General features: G+C 42.1%; 1 long non-coding RNA gene and 1 other non-coding gene across 4 annotated transcripts in view; one reads left to right on the forward strand and one right to left on the reverse strand.

Annotated features, from left to right (window-relative positions):
* Positions 1–21,815, forward strand: part of LOC102156315 — a 232,546-nt gene that overhangs the window by 152,953 nt on the left and 57,778 nt on the right. The window lies entirely within an intron of this gene.
* LOC111090055 overlaps positions 3,134–21,815 on the reverse strand; it is an 80,945-nt gene continuing 62,263 nt past the window's right edge. Inside the window, exons 3-5 of one of the 2 annotated variants that reach the window (XR_005370650.1) lie at positions 7,595–7,617; positions 6,666–6,752; positions 3,134–3,962 (exon numbers count right to left, since the gene is read on the reverse strand). This is a non-coding gene — a long non-coding RNA (uncharacterized LOC111090055). The remainder of the gene's footprint in view (positions 3,963–6,665; positions 6,753–7,594; positions 7,618–21,815) is intronic. The other variant, XR_005370649.1, reaches the window with a different exon arrangement.

Consider the following 21,815-nt stretch of genomic DNA (forward strand, 5'->3'; position numbering starts at 1 on the left):
CAGTGGGTGCTGTGCCAATTCCCATCCTTCTGGGATGGGCCATGTATGCCTCTCACTCAGCCTGAGCCCTCGGTATTCTGAGGAGCCATCCTTACCTCCTAGAAGTGCCTGTCAGGCCACTGGCAATAGCTTAAACTCTACATCACATCCCTATGCTCTTCTCTGCCACCACCCCTGCCCCCAACCTCTACAAAACAAATCCCTGTAAAACCCATTTTTCCCTAAGACATACAAACCAAACTCCCAATTTTGGCTGACCTAAGTTCCCTAAAAACTGGTGGCGATGAATGCATCTTACACTAAGTAAACCAATTTGTGGATCTCCCAGGAAGCAAGCTGAAGTCAAATCTCATAACGAGCATAAAACTCCAACTCTGATTATCCATGAATGGAGTACCCATGGCAAATGTTTAATCCCACATGAGGTAACATATGCAAGAGGGCTTTGAAAAGTATAAAATATTCTACAAGTGTCAAATGTGATTATTCTTGTCAATGCCATATTCGCCCTCCCAGCAGGTATGTGCTGAGGGAATAGAAATGATCTTGGGACTAGTCTGAGCCAAGCATAATTGGCATCGTAGACTGCGTGACGGTTAAACCTGGTGATGTCAGGGTAAGATCCCTCATGAAACAGTCAGGAAAACTGGTTCTGAGCCCTGACCCTGCCATTAACAGGCTGGGGGAAATTTGGCAAGCCACTAGCCTTCTCCGATCTTCAATTTAGTAATCTAATAATAATAATAATAGCATATAGAATACGATCACAACTATTATCAATTGATACACACTCACTGTAAGCCATGTTCCTTGCAAAGAGCTTGACATGCAATAGTTCATGTAATTCTCACAACAATCCTCCATGCTATTAACAACCCCATTTTACAGATGCAGAAACAGAAGCCTAGAGATGTTAAGTGCCTTACCTCTGGCTTCATATCAAATAAGCGAGGAAGCCAGTATTGGATCTAAGCCAAACTCTATTTTGCTATTCATTAAAAAATGATTTGGGGGTCATTTGTGCCCTGTTTCTAATTCACTTGTAGAGAAAATTAGCTATGGATAGATTTAGAATTCCTTAAGAAGAAGGAAGACTCTTGTTAGAATCCCAGAGAGAACAAATAGACTCCTAATAAGTGAAGCAGGCACATGATTGATTATGACGTTTTTCTAATGCATGAGCTATGCTTGCTTTCTCTGTAGAAAATTCTTTTCAGACTAAGGGCATTGCTACCAGAAGGGGCTATTGGGAGAAAATGGAATATTGTTCTTAACTCCTTGTGTTACAGATATTGATTGACCCTTCTGTCTTGCTCCTTCTAGACTGAATTCTTTACGGAAAGTACTGGGACTCATCTCCATCCCCAGTACCTATCACAGTGTTTGTCACATCAACGTTTAATGGCAGGATGAATGGACATATGTTTGCAGGATAAATGAATGTATAAGTGAATGAATGTCTGGCTCCTTGCTCTTATAATTCTTTGTTCTTTGCTAGTAGAGATAAATGACTCCCTGGGAGAACTAAGTGACTAATCTTGTCCTTAGCCACTTGGAGTCTAAGAAACTTAGTTCAGCAGCTCAGGTATTGAGTCAACCTTGGTGCTCATGTGCCTCAGCTCTGTAGGTCTCTGCCATCTTGTAAGAGTAGTGACATTTGTTGGTCATGAGTACCTGGAATCCATCTTATCTTCTTTCAGAAATATCTATTCCCTATTCTCAGTTCATGTGATACTGATTGGGCTAACAACACTCCTTTCTTTCCTCTAGCCCCAGGGCCCAGGGATGAATATCCTCTGGTCAGAATAACTGCTTAGTTAATAGAAAAACACATCATTCACACTCCCCACATATTCCCCAGTGAATCACAGGATTTGCATCAAGTCAGTAGGGAAAAAAAGTTCTTTTCCACTAGGAATGCTAAGCTAGTTCAGTGTAAGCCTGTAGCTGCTAGTGGCCATCCTGCTACCACAAGAGAATAAACATGCCTGAGAATGAAGCCAAATTAGGAAGAGTTGTGTCAAGAGATGAAAGAAGCATCCTTACCACAATTTATATACTGTTTAAGAAGTCATCCATGCTTGGAGCCAAGTCTATTATTGACTTCTGGTTATGTAATTCAATAAGCCTAGCCCCTCCTGTGTGTGTGTGTGTGTGTGTGTGTGTGTGTGTGTGTGTGTGTGTGTCTGAGAAAGACAGAGAGAGAAGGAGAGAGAGATTTGACCACCAGCTTGGGCCACCATGTAGCCCATGTCCATGTTTGTTGAATACTATGCTTTAAGGATCTAACCTAACTTGCTCCCACTTACAGGATATAGAGAAATCTTTGGACCAATGTCTGCCATTGGTGGTCATATGTAGTCTCCAGGTCTTTGTTCCCCACACTGTTCCATCACTGATAGAGTCCTGACATTGTGGTTTTGACACATGGTAGTGGAGAAAACTCAAGGTTTTCTGTTAAAGCTACAGCAGTCTTGCTTAATAGGTAAGAGACTTCAGACTCAGGTAAAACTGGGTTCAAATCCCACTTTCAGGAGCTATATAACCTTAGACAAATTGCTTTTTCTCCATGAAACTCTGCTGTCTCGACTATACATGGGGATAAAGATGTCTATACTACAAGGAATTCAATGAGACATGTAAAGCTTGGAGAGCTTGGCAGTACATAGCAAATGCTCCATAAATGGTAGCTATTACATAATTTTCTTTTTATAAGTCTTAAAGGCAATCTAGAAAAAAAAAAAAGAATTCTCTCTGGTCCCCCTCAAAGCTGTATACTGTTGTGCAAAAAACAGATGCCAAATGCACATGGAAAGAAAACACTGTCATAAAGAATGACTCTGACAACAGATTGTGTGATTACTAAGAACTTCAGAAACTGGAGGTGATCTGGCATATATTGTTGTGTAATGTGGACTTCAGAAAGAAAACAAAATGCCTTGAGGGGCTTTTTTAAATTGAGCGTTCTTGGGCAGAACAATAAAGATTTTACAATTTATGAGGCATCAAATAATTTACATGAATACAAAGAAATATGGGAAGCCATTTTAGATTTCATTTAAAAGGATTAGAGAAATATGGGTAGGACTTCTTGATAGGATACCAGCTAAATCAAATATCACAAGTAAACAAATATGTGGAGGGCTTTATTACAACAATTTATTTACAAGTATGTGACATTGTACTATAAAATTTTTGAAAGGCAAGCACATAATGTGGAGACAAAAATAGTCACTGCACAATTTTTTGAATGGAAAAAATAAAGATAAAACATGCTAAAAAGGCAAAAGAGTCACGGTGCAAAAATATTAAGAAAAATGTGAGGACATACCGTGTATCAACTCTACTTCGATTTTAAAAACAATGCATACACATACAAACTGGTACACAGAGAGAACACTATTTTAAGGCAGGAAGGTCCTTAGAGAAAGAACAAAGTGTGGTTGGCAGAGGCGGTAAAAGGTAATTAAGTAGCTGAAGACCAACTTGCCTTATTATTGGGGCCCTTAAACTTGCTTGGGAAGGAAACTCTGATCTGGAGCAGAGGTTAAAGGGAATGAAAAAAGAAATCTAGGTTTGAGAGGTGACAAAGTCATAATGAAAAAAAGTGGGGGGCACATAAATAAGAACACTAAGACCACAGGGTAAAATATGGAGTAGTCAGTGGAGTGGAGATGTAAAGAATCCAAAAGACCAAGGGAAGTGGAGCAGAGAATAATGAGATGGGAGAGAGTAGGGAGGAACCAGAGCTTTCCCAAGCGGGCAGCAGCATAATGACAGGTGAAGGCATCTCTGAGGTAGTCCAGCGCTTCCCACAGGTTCTCTTCAGTAGGACACAAGATCACCCGGTATCTGTGGGTGTTCTGCAGAAGAGAGGGCCTATGATGATGGTAGTTACTGTGAGCTGCATAGGTTCTTCAGTCGGCTTCTTCAGAGCCCTTTTATGATTGCTGAGGGACTGTCTAAAAGAGGAGTAGAAGAATGAGGAACATAACCTTTTACCAAGATAATTTCCCAGGGAATGGTGTGGGGATGGAAGGAAGAAGGACAAGAACTCAACTTTTTTTTGGCGGGGCGGGGGGTGGGGGTCAGAATTCCTCTCCTTTCATGAGGACTCAGGAGTCAGACACACTGTTGAGATGAAATTTTGCCCTGCCTATGTTTTGGCCTGTGGAAAAATGTTCTACCATTGATCCTAGAGTTATCATGGGATGCAGAATGGATTCTTCATCGTTCTGAAACCCCCAGTCTGGATTTCGGGAAGATTATGGCCACGATTTGAAAGTGGCTCTTAACTTAAGCCCAGCATACCTCCAGCTGCCCACGTTAGTGTGTGAAGCCTCGCCGTTTCCAAACACCATCCACACTGAGTCTTCTCCTTGACAATACATTTCTGTTTTTATCTGTAACCCTCTACATCCCTGCATGTATCCTAACAAGCGCTTAATGTATTATAAATGTAACTAACCCATGGTCTGACACCACCACCCAAAAAATCTTCTGCATATTTCTCAGAGCTAGATTTTCCCAAAACTTTTATTTGGGAAATAAATTCCTCCTTTGCAGGAGGAGGAAAGGAAGCAGGGCACCCTCCTAGGAGCCCCATCGATTAAGATATGAGGGTTTTGCAGTGAAATTGGTCTCCTTTTTGAAATAAGGCCAGATTCCATCTCCAATTGCCTTTGGCCCTCTTCATCGTCCCTCTAAATGTCACATCTGCCCTCATCGCTCAATATCTTTTGCATAGGTCAAGATGTTTCCCCAGCTCAGCTGAGAAGGGATGAAGTCTTGGGCATGAGGATTCATCATCTTTATAGATGTTGAGTGCACTCAGCATTAGGAAGAAAAGCCACAAAGAACAGTATGTGAAATCCTCTAATCCCAGGGATTTGGTCCTAAGAAATATTTTGGAAGGTGTACTGGGGCTACTTCAGTGGCATCAGAGAAGGCTGACCACTAATTGGTTAGTAAGACCCCCTTGCTAATGGTTGTATGCCTAGTGTGTCATTATCATATTCTTTTTACTCTTAGGCAATAAATGTCCCTCAGATACATACAACCAGTGCCTCAGACATTGATGGGTGATCAATTTAGATTATTGGATAGTGGATCAACAGCAGTTCTCCTGCTCAGCTACTAGAGCAGTGTGGCTGAACCCATGCGGTGCCCCATGTCTCACGTGGGCTTCAGTAGGAAAGTTACCCTTGAGCCCCCCTTCTACTGCCCCATCCCCCTAAAAAAACTTGTAATTGGTGTGTTGGGTTTAAATCATAGGCTAAGTTTTGTTTGCTCAGTGAACTCTCCCAGGATACCTATTTTGAACAGAAATAGCAAGAATAGGAGGCGAGTGTTTTGCCTAGAGAATTAATCTAAGAACCCAAACAGAATCCTTTCCAGAGGCAAGAAAATTGACAGAAAATGATGGGTGATACACAGCTTGCTGTCAGAGTAATCATCTTTAGTTGTGGGAAGGGGGGTGGAGGGTGAGAATGATCACCATTAAATGAAACAGGTATCACAGAGAACGCATTCCTGGGAGCACATTTTGATGGAGATGCCTCATCAACCGCCAAATCTCTCAGCGGCTTTGCAAGGATCATTCTGCAAATGGCCATTGCGGTCTGGATTTCATCGTTTCACATTTGCACCTTGCAGCTTTTAAGGGCTATTAGTACCTAAATACTGCCCCATTAAAGCTCGACCTAAAAGGGGTTGTTGCCGGCAGCCAGATAGCCAGTGGAAGTCTCAGCCTTCAACAGTTCTTAATAGGTAAATACTTTTGCTTATGAGAGAAAAGGATGCTCTGGAAATGCCTCTGCTCTAAAAGTCTTGGAAATTTGACTCCGACTCCCACGGCAATCTAATGTAACTCCGCTGTCCTGTGGGGTGGGCTTGAATATCAGAGACCTCATCCTTTGAAAAATTTGCATAATGTGAGATGTTAAAATTAAGGCTGGTGTTTACTGTTCAGTTCTTACAGAGATATTCCCAGATTCACAGTGAGATATTATTTCCCTTGGAAATGCTTTCTGTCCCTGCCAGTTACTGAATGCAATCAGATAGCTTTGTGTGGGCTAGCATACCAATTAGAGGCCTTGTCTGGGTTACGTGTGATGTCTTCCCTCCTAAACTCAATGACACGTCTGCACATAAACAGATGCAGGGAGCAGAAAGCCCAATTCCCATAAAAACCAGGAGACTATTTCAGTTCTTAAAACTACATGTGTACATATACTTAAGGTGGAAGGCAAAATAGCCATAAAGCATCGCAAATAAAAGAAGATTAATGAGGGAAAGAATCTGACAAAAATATTTAATTAGAAAGCAATGGCCTGGCCCTATTATCTTGTATTATTATATATCTTGTCATTAACCAAATCTGTAGCTAAACTGTGGACATTTGTCTTCATTATGTAGTAAAATGGTATAACAAGCAGATTCCAAACAATGAAGAGCTAGCCTAAAATGATCACAAACCCAGAGAATGGCAAATGTTTCTATTTCGATTCACTGGGGTCTAGTAGCTAGAGCTCAGCCCTAGAAGCAAGAGGGATTCTTCTGTGTTCAAAGTTGTGGGTAGATTCATAAAACTAAGTCATCTTTGGTGTGACATCTGACAAGCTGGCATCCAGAAGCCCAGAGGCCTGCCTCCGCCGTGAGCTTACCCGGAGATCTTCTAGCCTTGTAGTTTCCTCATCTGTCAGGCGTGATGAATCTCTGTCATCACGAAGGTCCCTTCTGGTGCTAATATTCTGTGTTCAAGAAAATGATATGAATTGTTAATTCTTGTTTGGGGTCGAGTTTCACTGCTCTGCAGAAAGTCATTCTTCATTCATTCATTTGTTCATTCGCTAGATATTTATTGAACGTCAATAGGACACCAGCTGCTGCCTGAAGTAGGAATAGTCCAGAGATAAAATTTCTGCCTGTAAGCTAGTTCCAATCTTAACTGCACATCAGATCAACTGGGGAAATATTTTATGACCCTGATGCCTAGGTCCTGGCCCCAGAGATTCTAATGAAATTGGTTTGCAGTAGGACTCCGTTGTAAAGTGTGGCCTGACTTGGGAAACTCCTGGTCTAGAGGCAGATGCAGAAATTGCATTATACTGCACATTATTGCTCTGTTAGGTGTGGTATCTCCTAAACACCTCCTAGTCCCTGAGAGAACTAACAGCACAGAGGAGTTCTTCATACATGCAAGACGTGACAGTTGACATCGGCTTTGCAGGATGAGCAAGAGTTAAGCTGGCTGACAGGTGTACTCCTGGGAGCAAGAGCTGCATACCCTAGCATAGAGATATGAGACATCAGGGAGATGTCCAGAATCTCAAGAAATTTAGTGTGGCCAGAGCACAGGGGAAAAGGCTCACCAGGTAATGTTAAGGAAGAAAGCCCTTTAGTAGAACTGTTGCCAAAGTTACCCAATGTCCCGTACTTTTGATGGGGGCACTTGGCTATCTAGTGAGCAGCCATGTGCCCCAGCTCCCTGGCAACTAGGGATTGCCACAAACTAAGCTCTGGCCAACAGGGATGTGAATAGAATTGATATGGACAACTTCTAGGTCCCATCTTCGGGAAGAAGTCTGCTTACCTCCTCTTCTTCCTTTCCATGAGCTGAAACACAAAAATAATGCCTTAGCCATGTTTGTCAACAGTATCTGAGGGCATGAGAGATCAGCAAAGCAGAAAAAAAAATCCCTTCTCCAACTGATGCGTGGATCACCCACCAGCTCGTGCTCATTATACCCCAAGAAATAAATAGACCTTTTATTTTGCTTGAGCAATTGCTTGGTATTCTGTTACAGCCGTGTAGACTGTTCTCTAATTAATATACCACTAGAAGGTTAAAAAATATCACATTTGGAAGCATTGGCTTTTTAGGAACATCTGCTTTTGAGAGGTTCTGTTGTATAAAGTATAAGATGGAATTTTTAAAAAGTCCTAGTAAAGGAAGAAATTCTCTGAATGATAATTTTTCACAAACCACCCCCTTATTCTCAATACAATTTTAGCGTGTCTAACATGTGCTGTGTTTCCAAACCTCTCAACATTATAGATAAATGTTCTTCATTCAACAACGAAGTGTGTCTTCAGTTGATTAAGGCTCAGCTATAATTCCCAAGATCTGTATTGTTGGAATGGGGCCGGAGTTGGGCCTTTTGCTTGATATTCTGGAATATGATTTTAGTACAATTCCCAGCCTTCAGGGTAGTACAAGCTCCCAGACATTTTATTGGGTTTTGATTGAGAATATTTACAGGAGCAATTTCCAAGGGAACATTTAGGTGATGTGCCCCAGGAGGCAGCAGAGCTAGCTGCAATCTCAGGTCCCGAGGGGAAGGAAATCACCAGTGGAAACTTGACTATTACTGAGGAAATAGATCTTCTTGACAGGACATAAATCAGAAGCTCTGACCAGACATGGCAATGAAAATGCCCTAGGTTGTCCTACGAGACCAGAGGTGTTAACATCATCAGGACAGGATAGCAAAGAAAACCAGTTTGACACCAGCGATCTCCCTCCTGCCTCAGACTGGCATTCACAGACCTACTTGCAAACACCAGGCAATTGGTGAAGTCACTCAGAACTCAGAGGTGCTGTGGGGCCTGTTTCGCCGATGGATGGTGGTTTCCACCTTCCTTTCTCTGGAGCTGAGAGCCCTCATTCAGTCTTACCCCTAAGGCCTCATCTAGGGTAAGACCCTCTCCTTACCATCTCTGAGGCTCCTATTCTTTCAGTCTCTCTTGCTGCAGTCTTGGTTCACATTCCCCTGATCTTTAATCTGAGCTACTGTGGCACTGGCTCTTAACTGGTCTTTCATCCTCCCTTGGTTCTCTGTGCTCTAATGTCATACCGACGCCACAGACCTTTTAAGAGCACAAATCTAATTGTGCTTCTCTCCTGCTCCAGGCTTCCCATGACTTCCTTTTGCCTGGACCAGATCTGTGACTTCCTACAACTCCCCTGGTCTTATCCCTCATTCTTCTTCCCTTAGATTGGCAGGTGCACAGCTTCCCCTTGCCTTTGAGAATGGGTGCCACCATTTTTATTACAGGGACTAAGGAAGACACTCCAACCCATCGGGACATTTCTGAGCCCAGTGTTCCCTCTCTGCTTCCATTTGTCCCAGCTCTTGGGGAGCAGCATTTCTACATTGCAAATGCAACCAGAGTCCAGTTGCTGCCAGCATACTTGTAACTGGCGTCTTGACATTCAGGGTACTTTTGCTCCCAGGGTGAGACATCAGATTGATTGGCTGTGGATGGTTCTTATGATATAACTGGCAAGTGGCAGTGGGTGCTACTTTCATATGTGGTATGATTTTAAGAAGATTAATGAGTTCATTAATAAGCATTAATCAGTGTTGGGTGGACCCAACACACACATACACACGTACTTCCTAAGAACCATATGGTTATTTAAAACACCTAGGATATGGAATAGGGAACAAGATAATATTAAATGGGATGAAGGAGTGTCAAAAGACAAAAATGGAAGAGAATATAGTCCTGAAAGATAATTGAAGAGACCAAGACCAACACTGAAACTTTGAATCTGTCACAGTTTTCTCCAAAGCTGCCCCTTGGCCCAGGCACACCTGTTTTATAGTCAGAGTCCTTTGGGTTCGGGTGGTCTGTGGAGCAATGACTTCAGAGATGCTTAACATTTGTAATAACCTATGAAAAAACCCTTTAAGGAGTTATGATTCTCGGTCACTAGTCCTCTCTCTGAATCTCTTCAGAAATGAGGAAGCAAGATATTAAAATGCAAAGAGCACTGCACTGAGGGTGAGAAAAATTGGCTTGCAGTCCTAGCTTTCCAATTTACTACCTCAGGGCCCACAGATAAGTTGCTTAACCTCTTTGAGCTTCAATTTATTTAGTGGCAAACATGGGAACACAAACTCCTACTTACTAGGCTACCATGAGTCTCAATGAGATAAGGATGTTCAATAGCCAGTATTGAACCAGCACATAGAAGTGATCACAGATACTTTATCTCATCTCTTCTGAGCATGAATCCCATCTATGTCAAATGGTAGAAGGATGATTTGTTTTGTCTCTTCCAGGGCTAAGATCTATAATTAAATAATGCACATTGAGATACCACTGGATATTATAAAGTACTATATAACATAAGTAAGATTTTATGCTGCTACTGTGGCTTTGTTAATTGTGGTTCTGATTCTTGAGATATTTATGGGGTCCTGAAACTTAAAATTCTGATTTTAAAATGCTAATGATCCTCAGTCAAAAAAATGCCGCTATCTGGTTCATCAGCAATATAGGTCTCTTCTGGGAGCTAGGCCACCTGTACTGAAGAGAAAGGAGAAAACCAAAGTCAGAGAAAGGCTACCCTGGGAAGGAGAGTGAATGGAGACTTAGTGGGTTGGGATGTAGTCTTTGCTCTAGAGTCTCTGGTTCCTGGATAATGGGAAAAGCTCACGGTTGCTTTGCTGGAGCAAGGTGATGGTGAGATCACAATATAGCATCACTCTCATACGGTGGTTGTCAATATCTAGTGAACTTCTGCCTCAGCTCAAAAGTCAGCTCAAGCATCGCCTAGTTTACGTGAGTTTGGTTCCTTCTCTATGTTCCCACAGCACCCCATGCTTATCTCTGCCTGTGTAGCTATCATCCTACATACTCCACCCATCCACCCTTCCACCCATCCACCCACCCATCCCATCCATCCATCCATCCATCCATCCATTCAATAAATATCTACTTCATGTCTTTTCATGGGCTGGGCACTGTGCTATATACTGTCCTTATATAATTAGTTCATTTTCCTCCTTCCTCCACTAGTCTGAGATTTCTCTGACCTTTTTTTATTCGTGGCTGTATCCTTGGAGCTTAGCCCAAGGCCTGGTACATAATAGACACTCAGGAGATGGTACAGCATGGTGATTAAGAACATGGCAAGTCCTGCACATGTTGCTTAAGCCTTAAGCCTCATTTTCCTCATCTGTCATTATAATATCTACCTCTGTGGTTCCTGCAAGGATAAAGATGATGTAGTCACTTAGTGAAACACTAAGTCACCAAGTGAAACACTTAGAAAGATACCTTGGATCTACTAGGCACTATGTAAATGATAGCCACAATCATAATTAATAAATTCCTTAGGCTTACACTCCCCGGCATGGGAGACTGGCCTATCACAGTGGATGGCAGGAGCTCATGTTTCCTTGTCCTCCTTTCCTCATCCTTGTCTAGGTGCCCCTCCCTACCGGCACCCCTGTGACCATATACAACTACTGCAGCTTCTTCTGGGCCCCTCTCGCCCAGGGGCTCAACTGGGATTTAAAATTTGCTACAATCTCTGACAGGCCTTCCCAGGACCAGGTGTCATCTGTCCACTTCTTAGCAACTTGATTCCCTCTTTCTGTTCTCATGTCAAGGAGTTACAGCATCCCAAGGGGCGAAACTCATATCCGAGCACAAAATGCTTCATGGTAGAAGCAATACTGAAACTGTCTGGCCACGAACAATGTCCCTTTCCCCAGGATTAATGTTTCCTTTTCATAACTGCTGATCAAATTAAGACTACAATGTGAGAAAGCAGAGAATGGCAGAGAGGAAACCACAGAGTATAGAGAATTCACCCTCCCCGGCCCCCCCAGCCAACCACACAAGTCGTGAACCTAAAATAAAATTAAAGGGAAAGAGAAAGAAAGGGACCAAACTGATTAGGTGCTGGTATGCAGTTTAGAAAACCCGTTTAACTGAAGTTAAAAAAATAAAAAGTGCTGTGGTGGTTTCTGTGATTGGATTTAAAAATTCATCTTCTCAGATAAAATCTACTTTGTCACTCTGCTGCCCTTTGCCCTACCACCAACTCATCCTGATGCTGGCTCGATCTCTTTGAATCCTGTTTCCTGCCTCCCTGGCCAGAAAGACTGTGATGTGTCAGTGACAGTCAGGATCCCAGAGTCAGCAGGAAAAACTGTAAACAAAACCATGGGCTTTGGGGTCAGTTAAACAGAGATTCCATTCCAGATTCATCTCTTTTGCGTTCTGTGGCTTTGGGCAAGTGTTTGAACTCTTCTGAGCCTATTTCCCCATCTGTAAAATGTGTTTAATGCCTACCTCACATCAATAGTTCTGAGAATTGCATAAGATATGTAAACTGCCCAGCACACAGTAGGTACTCCACAATCAGTAGCTCCTTTGTCCTTGACACCCAAACATGTTACTTTTGTTTTTGGTTTTATACAAATCCCCAGGAAAACAGTAACTGTAAGCAATTACCAGTTCCTTGTTCCTGAACAGATTCAGGTTATCATTTTTTATCTGAAAACAGACTTTCATAGAGGAAATGGAGCACAGATAGAGTGTGCTGGGGTCCAGAGTAACCATAGGATCCTGGGGAGAACACAACTTGAGACCAGAAGCCCCCAAGACAATCACACTTCCTTTAAAATCTTAACACCGCCTGGTATGTCCTTCCTCTCTCCTTCCCTGCTGTCTTGTCTCCCTGTCTTCTTCCTTCCTTCCTTTTTTTTTTTTCTCTCTCTTCCTAAATTCCAGTGTTGCAAGTAACAGTGGTCAGATTGTATAAAGAAGTGAATGAGAAGTTGTGAAAAGTGATCTGTTAGCTGTGGGCAGAGCCATGGCTGGAAGAAGCTTTGCCTATTTTTTCTGATTCTTGTCTCTTTGGTCAACTTTCAGGTGCTACAGGGAGCAACCTATACAAATACAAACACGCATACTACATGCAGATACATATGCATGCAACACAATGCATGACACATTTAGGGAGCTCTTCGGATATACTAAAAAATCTTGTATAAATTATCCTTATTTCGAGGAAAATTCTCAGAAATCCGATTCAAACAGCTCAGTGCAAAAAAGAGAAATTATTGACTGATAGAACCAAAAAATACAGAGCTATGGCAAGACTCAGTATTTAAATCTGTCTCCCTCTACCTCCCATCTCTTACTGTCTCTGTCAGGTTCATTCTTTTTTTTTTTTTTTTTTTTTTTTTTTTTTTTGATATGTCAGGTTCATTCTTAAGCAAGCTTTCTCCAAGGATTCCAGCAGCTTTGGGTCTAATTCCTATCAGCTCAGTTACTCGAGCACCCAGAGATCACTTTCCACAATATTTGCCTAAAATATATTTAGTAGGAGTTTCATTGTCCCAGCCTTGCATGACTTTGCAGCAGCTCCCATGGCCAAGGGTTGCAGTGCTCTAAGAGTCCAGGTGCAGATCCCACACCCCATCCCAAGAGCCTGAGGTGAGGACATCCCCCAAAACTACAGGTCTGGAGGGTGGAAAGACTGCTCCTCCAAAGATAATTAAAGGTCTGTTACCAAAAGAGTAGAAATGGATGCCCGGGCTGGTGAAGAAAAGAGATGTTCACTGCAGCACTCTCCGAGGTAGGACTGTTTTACAGATGATGAACTTGAGAGTTTGAGAGATTATTAACTGACCTGCTCAAGGTCGCAGAGTTGGCCAGTGACAGAGTCAGGCCTGGAGCTGACATCTGCCAAGTTCAGAGCTATGCTGCCTCAACTAGACGTTGACACTGAGTGGAACAGTTAAATATTGAATGGTCTGTAAATTGAGAAAACTCACTGTTTTGTTGTTTTTAAAGACCATATGAAATGAGTGTCCCTTACCCCCTTCACGATGTTAGATTCATCCTTTTCTCATTTCTTCCTTCTGGACAGATAATGGCTCTTCCTATCTATCCTTCTTGACAGACACAGCCTCTATGTAAATAAGTTCTTATTAGTAAATTTGGGGGAATATTTATCTGCTGCCAGCTTAACAAAAAAAGGGAAGAAATTCTTCTCAGCAATGTCAGCCTTGTCAAACTGAAATGTGTGGAAATCTGTGTGTGGCAGCCAGGGGTCCATTGTGGGGATAGATTTTTTTTTTTTTAATTTATTTCTACATTTGTGTTAAGGTCAGTGTATTCATTTCACAGTAGGGAAGGATGAATTTTGACATTTTTATAAGGGTGATTGATTGGTTTGTGTCCATTTGTGAGACTCAACATGGCAAGAGGCCATGGCTAATGGAAGAGAAAAGAAAAAAAAAAAGAAAAAACAACTATTTTTGTCAGAAGTCCGCCTATCACCATTTTGGAAGCTACCCAGAATTGTTGAACACGGACAGAGATCTGAGCAGGAGATAGAGAAGTGTTCGACACACATTAATTAAGGTACAAAGGGAAAGTTATTGACAAGGATTTCATTTGACATATGCATCCCAGTCGCCTTGAGATAGAGTTCTCCAACTCCCCTGTCCCCTATCCCTTGCTGATAAACCTTCGGCGTTGCTCAAAAGGAATCACTGCAGAGGAGTGAAATCCTCACAAAAGGACAACATGCTAGACCTTCTGCCTAGAACCCTCTTGCCCAACTTCATAGTCTTCATTTAAGTTCAATTTACACAGATATTCCTTTGAGGGAAGAGGGAGCAGAAGACTTTCTAAGCTCCCAGACTAATTCTGTACACCCTGACCTTTGGCTTTTACCTGATGATAATCAGAGCTCATAACTACTCAGAGGTTGTCTTCCTAGCTGGCCTCTAAGTCTAATGAGGCTAAGTGGCATGAGTATCGTGTATCTGCTCATCACCATATCTCATGTTGAGGATACGGCACAATATTTATAGAAGGCATTACCAAATATTTGCCAAAGGAGTGAATGAATTTCAGTGTCTCCTTTGGAGCTGGAGTGAGAACTTGCTTTCATTTTGAGGAGATGTAACCTGGTTGATATTACTCATCCACACTCTGGCACCATGGATGAGGAAGCAAACTCACTAAATAGAGATAGGTTTTCAAGAACCCATAGAACCGTGAGGAAACTGTACTATGAGTGCTTCTTATTTGGTTAGGTTAGCAAAGGAATAAGCAGAAGGAAGGAAGTTAACATAGAATGTTGCTATATGACAGCTCTAAACGATGATTTCTTCCTGTCTCACCAGGGATGAGAGCAAGCTGCATCTCAAGTAATATGCTTACAGATTAGTGATAGCAAGTTACAGACATTTCACTGGAAAGCACTTCTCTATGCAAACAGAATACAGTTCCTTGGTAACTCACCACATGTTTTCTGTGATGACCTCACTGATTGTTTAATCACAGGGAAACTTCAGTTTGACTCCAGGATTATTGCTTTTCCCTGGGAACCTGTGTGCACTGGGCCTTGTTTTAGAACATTTGAAGTCAGAGGACCTCTGTGGATGTCAGTGTTGGTTATCCCAAGGTCCTAAAACTGACCATTCTCATGGTGATGGTCCCAGGTTTGGGCATGCCATGATTTTAGTTATATTCTTATAGGACCAGTAGGTGGAAATTACTTGGTTCTGTTAGCACCACAGGCAGTTCCTGAAATAGTTAATACATGATATTGTCCAGGGATTCACTAGGGTCAGTTATGCCTAGAAGAGTAGTCTCAAATGTTGTATTTTCTGCTTTGAGATTTATCTTGTATGTCTTGCATAAAGGGATGAAGCTACTATGGACACTTCCAGATTATTGCCTTACTACCCTTTTCCCCAAAAGAAATTCTGGTTTTGTGAATCAGTTTTAATTCTTCCTCTATTCTAACCTTTGAACTTCTGTGTTACGGAATCTGAAGGGGTAGAGTCGAAAACACCTCTAATTCAGGAGGTAGGTTATGATAGCAAAGTAGGCCTGATTAAAGTCCTCTCCTCAGATGTGGGGAGTTGAGTGAAGGGGGAAAAGAGTATGAGGAGGGAGCACGTTGTGCATTCACGTGTGCCTTATAGGGTGGGATGAAGGTGCAAAGAGAGAGGAAATGAGTTAGAAATTCCCAGAAATGATAAGATATTGGAAAACTGGAGACTAAGGTCACTTCTAACAGCTTCCATGAATTATGTACAGCAGCCTGCTTTATGATTTTCGAGAGACATGAGGATGGTTGGAAATTCTGTTCAGACCCCCTTCTTAGCTGAGAGCTCTCAGTAGATCAGGACCCACACAAATAGAATGGACCCAAAGCATTCCTGCAACTTTACACAGGTCTCACCAAAATAAATGGGCTTCTTCCATGCCTCGTTTCAGGCCCTTCTGGAGGATTCTTTCCCATATTTCTTTTTTTTCTTTCCCATATTTTTTTTTTCTTTCCCATATTTCAACACCCTCCAATCCATATCCCTCCTTCCAGCTCCTTACACTTGAACCAGCTTTAGGATTTACCGGTAGACTAATTTGAATGTGGACCTACAATGGTGATGGATATCCCAATTGTGAACCTTCTCTTATTTTTCCTTATGAGTATAACTAATAACATGAAACCAAGGCTTGTCACTCATTGTCAGACTGCTGCTGACTGCCCAGTGGAATCTGTACCTGAGCTGACCCTCAGAGTTGGCTTGACAAAGTACATGGATCTCATCCTTGATGGCCACTTCAAACGAACCTCGTGGGTTCGCCCCGGTAACCCCTTCTGTTACTACCTCCCTGGGCATAACCTAAACTTCTGGGACAATGTTTTACTACTACATCCTAAAGCATCACTTAGGAATAAATGTATTCCCAGTGCACAACATGCTCTGTGCCCTTTACTAAATGTGCCCTTTTCAAAATTCAAAGGATAGTTAGTCATGCATCTATTCTCCAAAGGTTTAGCCAGGCCCACTCCTGTCTTCTTCAGTAGCACAACCCTTCCTCCTTCTCCAAATTCTGTTTATATCTCCATTCACTTTTCACCTATCAACAGGGTTTCTACCATTCTACCTTTTGCCCACAAGCACTGCCGTAGGCTGCAGGGCGAGAGCAAACGAGCTGAGAAGCTTCCCTTTCCAAGGTTCAGCAGCTGGCACAGTATTTGACACACCGCGGGTGTCCAGTATATCATTATGGAATGAACAGTTCTCCTTCAAAGATTCTTTGGGTCTGTGTCTCTCACAGTATCAGGTGGAATGAAGAGATAAATTCTTTAATTAACCTACTTATAGATTGCTCAGTGGTATTGCAGAGGGTTTTATTCATTCAAACAACGCCTAGGCTCCGGGCAACATCTGGGGCCAGTCTTATCTCCATACCTCTTTCAGACGGATAAAGAACTTGCATTTGGGCAAGTCAAAGACTTTGGCTTAGATCTGGCTTTATCACAGTAGGCTCCAGTGACTTTAGGGAAACGATCCAACCACACAGACTCTTATCTTGCCCATCTGGAAAGTGGGGATAAGAATGTCTTCCTCACAGATTTATAATGAGAAGGAAATGAGATAAGAAAGCATGGCGCAGTGGAGAATATTCAATAAATGGGCCCCGCTGGTATTGATTGATTCGCTGAAGAATCTCTTCAGGAAAATTAGGAGTTTTGAGCAGGTAAGTTAGCACAGATTCGTTTTAAAGGGAACCAAAATTTTTTTTTTTTTATTTCGATTGCAAGAATGTTGCTCCTACCTCCCTCTGCAACTCATCAATTCTGTTTTGAGCCAGTCTCACTGCTGGAAAATTCAGGCTCACCTTATTCAGGCAGGGGCTAATTTCCTCTGTAGAAAATGACTTCTCATAATCCTCGGCAGAATAGCTTCTCGTAGCTTTGGAGGCCATTAGTTGACATAAAGCTCCACAAAGTAAAATTTTCATTTCATTCAATGTGTTTGTTGTTTTCCTAGGCATAATGGAAATAGGTCTATGGTCACGAGTCCTGCATCCTGGGCCATTGCCCGTAGAGGAAAACTATCACTAATTAGCACCTTTGTGCTGGCCCGTGGAAGGGCTTCTGTGTTTTTTTGCTGCTTTCATCCCTTTGGCAAATGTCTCTGGAAGGCTAGTCGCAAATGCTAATGAAATCACAATTTCTGTTGGAAGATGCAGTCCCAGAACATTTGAAAGCTCAAGCACTCTCTTTGCTGTGTGATACATTGTCATGTATATTAATATGCTTTTGAAACCTGCTTTTTATGTAATTTAAAAATCTATTTAAAGGGCATTTGTCCAAAAGTAAGGCATTGCCTATGACTTTGCTCACTTTTTCCATCAATCAGCAGGGACAACGCATCCCAATCACCTCGCATGGGTAGAAATTATCGTTTGAGTTTCAGAGTGCCTTGGTGATAAGAACTACATAAATACACAGGTGGATAGATGCAAACTGTCAGGCTCTCAAAAGGGATATAAGATGAATACCTAAAACAATCTGATCCAACTATTTCAAGTGGCACATCTCCCTCCTCAGAGCTGTGGTCTTGATTGGATGGAGTACCCACCCAAACCAGAAAACTGAACACCAGAAACAAGACCTTGAACATTTCACATTTAGTATTAATTTCCCCAGTAAAGAAGTCAATCTACTTTCTGATCCCTAGCAAAGACGTGGAGGGTATCAGGCTTAGAGGTCACACACACATCCCACGATTCTACTTGAGGCGGAGGAGAAGAGAAGAAAAAATACACCCTAGTTTATAAGTGACTGGAACATGGGCTGGATCCTCTCTGAGGAGTCAGTTGGTCTTGGTTCCTTCTGCCACATTTTAAATTCCAGCTTCCTGGTCTCTGAATTTTGTTGTTCTTGGTTCTACTACACACACCCCTTCCCTCCCTTTATCTGGGAGTACACGCTGGTGTCTGGTGCTTCACTACAGTTTCAGGTCTTGACAGTGTTTCCCATCACAGTGTGAGAATTTTCTATTTTCCCAGGCTCTTGAGATCAGCTCTGTCTTTTGTGAGAAGGAGGCTTTTAAAAGACAGCTGAAGTGGATAAGAGCAGCGGCCGGCTTGTCAAGGAGGGGCCGTGCATGAGCTGCCAACCGCAGCATTAGCCCTGCTCCAGCTCAGCTTCGGAATGGCCTGTGCTGAGGGGTTTGGCTTAAGCCTATGGAAATAAAAAGACTTTTCAATTTTACCTGTCCCCGGGATGGACCAGAGTTACCATTCAGTGAGCAGAGGAGGCCCAGCCAAGAGGAGAACCAACAAAACTTATTTTAACTGAGCAGCAGAGTCCCACAGCACAGCGGTTCCAACGAGGTCAGACGAATGCAGCCCTTCCTTGCTTGGCCCTCTGATATTTCCTTGGTTTATTTATATATTCAATAACACCATGAACAGCAACATGAACTCTTCTTAAGGCTTTGGTGCCGGGGGTAAAGTCCCAAGCATGAGCTTCTGCACATCAGTCAACAAGATTGTTGTCCAAGTTAAGTGAGGAGAATGTTGTCATGTGTGTCATGCCAGGGAAAACCATTATGCAAAATCAATATCTCCTTAAATACAAATGACTCTAATTAGGTTGGGACAATGAAGGGACTGATCTGTACAGAAGTGAACTGGCTTATTGTGATGATTATTTATCCTTTCAAAATAATCTCAAGAGGTGAGTCAAGACATTTGCCAAGTCCTTCCTTATATCCCACAGTTGGCTTCCCTTTACTTCTCTGTTTTTTGAGCTGTTGTTGAAGAATTAATATATAACAAGAAGATCATTAAGGGTGGCCTAGCAATGGGAAGCCGGCATTAATATGAGCTCAGACTGTCCCTTTAAGTCACTTGTGAGATAGCACAGAGGACGTGAGGACTAGGGGCTTTTATTGCGTGGCTCTGTGGGAAGCAATGCAATAGAAGGAACATTAGTATTATTTCTGGCTTAGGTTGCAGTAAGATTAATCTTCATTTCATTTGTGCTGAAGAGAGCAAGCAAACACAAAGGCCTTTATCAGAAGCATTACTTTCTATACGATAATGCTTTGGAATAAAATCTTCGTTTTGGTGGAGACACATTTCCGCATAGAGATTTTTGAGTTTCTGCCCTGAGTAAGAAGCAATGCAATAATGTAATCAAAAAATGCAAAAAGAAACTCACAGGAGACCTTTACTACCATTCTTGCTTGTGAAGAAAAACTTAATCAACATGATATTAATGTTAAAGCCTGTATTTTGGCAGTGTTTGTCACCCTGTTCTCCAATGGAAACAACAACTGTGCTTGGAACCAGAGACTAAAACATGTAAACAGTTAAAGTTCTCCAAAATCTGAAAGGAAATAATGCATGACAGCTCCCTGGCATGATGGTTCACAGCTGTCACAATGTGATGTTAGCCTTACCATAGCCGTGGAAGTGGAAGGGGCTCCAGCGTGGTTATTAAGAATGCCAGGTATTTGATGTAGGTCCTGAATAGCATAAGAGTGAGCAAGAAAGGACTAGGGCACCGGAAGAAGGCTAAATGGTGGAGGCACATATTTATACCTGAATGTGGATATGGTAGGCAGCTTTGGAAATGGCCCCTAATTATCTCTGCCTCCTGGTATCCTGCCCTTGTGTGATGTCCTCCCCTTGAGTACAGTGACTCAATTCTAATGAATAGTGTATGGCAGAAAGGACGGGATGTTACTTCCAAGATTAGTTTACAAAGAGATGGGTACTTCTGTTTCATTTGTGCTCTCTCTGGTACTGCCTGCTTGTTTGCTCTGATGAAGCCAGCTGCCATCTTGGGAGCGAATCTGTCGAGAGGCTCAAGTGGCAAGGATCTGAAGGTGGCCTCCGGCCAACACCCAAAGGAACAGAAGCCCTCAGTCCAACAACCAGCAAGGAGGTGAATCCTGCCAACAACCGTATGACTGAGCTTGGAAGCACCTCTCTCCTCAGTAGAGCCTTGAGATGACTACAGCTCAGGCTGACATTTTGATTACTGCCTGTAGACATCCTGAGCCCGTAGACCCAGCTAAGCTGCACCTGGATTCCTGACTCACAGACACTGTGAGATAATACATGTTGTTCTAAGCCACTAAGTTTCAGGGTAATTTTTTTACACAGCTCTCTATAATGAATAAATTGGAGAGTTGAAAGTTCTATCAAATCAGGCATCATTTCTGGAATGACTCAAGCTTTTCTATTCCTCTTTTCAAAGCACAACACACAATAGCAATCTTGTTTATGGCTGAGCCCTCCTTTTTTCTCTTTTTCTATCATTCTCAGGCACTCCACTAGGTTAGGGTCTGGTTCTGATCATTGTGGTGCTGTATCTGATCCCTTGGACCTTCTGGATCTTTTTGATGGCCGATAGAGCCAGTAATCACATGGATCAAGATGATAATGAAAAGTTACCACAGATGGGGAAGCATTTCATTCCCAAAGTTCTCAAGAAATTGATTGTAGTTTCCAGTAATAAAAGCATTAGACCAAATCCGGGGAGTTCAGCTTAACAACTGAAAACCTCCTGCATTATCTCCTTGATAGCTGTGTATCTTGTGCCCACCAAATGGAAAGCACCACACCAGGACTCTGAGGAATACCAAAATAAATAAAGTATTCTTTGCTTTCAATGAATATCTAGTTTAATCAGGGTGATAGATATGTCCATAAACAATTCTAATATAAAAATGGAGTAAACATCTGTGTGAAGCAATCTCTGGCTACTTCTAATTAAATGACCAAGAATAATTTGGGGAAATTATTTGCTATGAGACTGTAATAACTTTGAGACAACCAGAACAGGTGCTTTTTATCAATGAGGTTTAATTTTTCTGGGGGAAGCTGAATGGGAGGGCACTCAAACTTAAGGTATTAGCATACCTCCGGCATCATGTGGCTTGAGCCATGCTGTCATGCAATGATCATTGTGTAACCTCCAGAAAACCTGATTAAATGCCAAAGCTGAGGATGACTTCTCAGTATAAATTGGGATTAAGCTCAATAAATATTAGAGAAGGGAAGATTCATAAACTTTAAAAGACATTATCCCAATATATAGTGAGTATAGCTTGAGATGGGAAATAGAATGGCAGTTAAATATTGCCTAGGATATAGTATGATCTTGAAGCTAACTTAATTAATGTCCTGTTTCTCCCACTTTTAGCAACTTGTGAGAGCCACAAGTAAAA

This window comes from Canis lupus, chromosome 15 (genome assembly GCF_011100685.1).
Source record: "Canis lupus familiaris isolate Mischka breed German Shepherd chromosome 15, alternate assembly UU_Cfam_GSD_1.0, whole genome shotgun sequence".
In the NCBI taxonomy this organism is placed as follows: domain Eukaryota; kingdom Metazoa; phylum Chordata; class Mammalia; order Carnivora; family Canidae; genus Canis; species Canis lupus.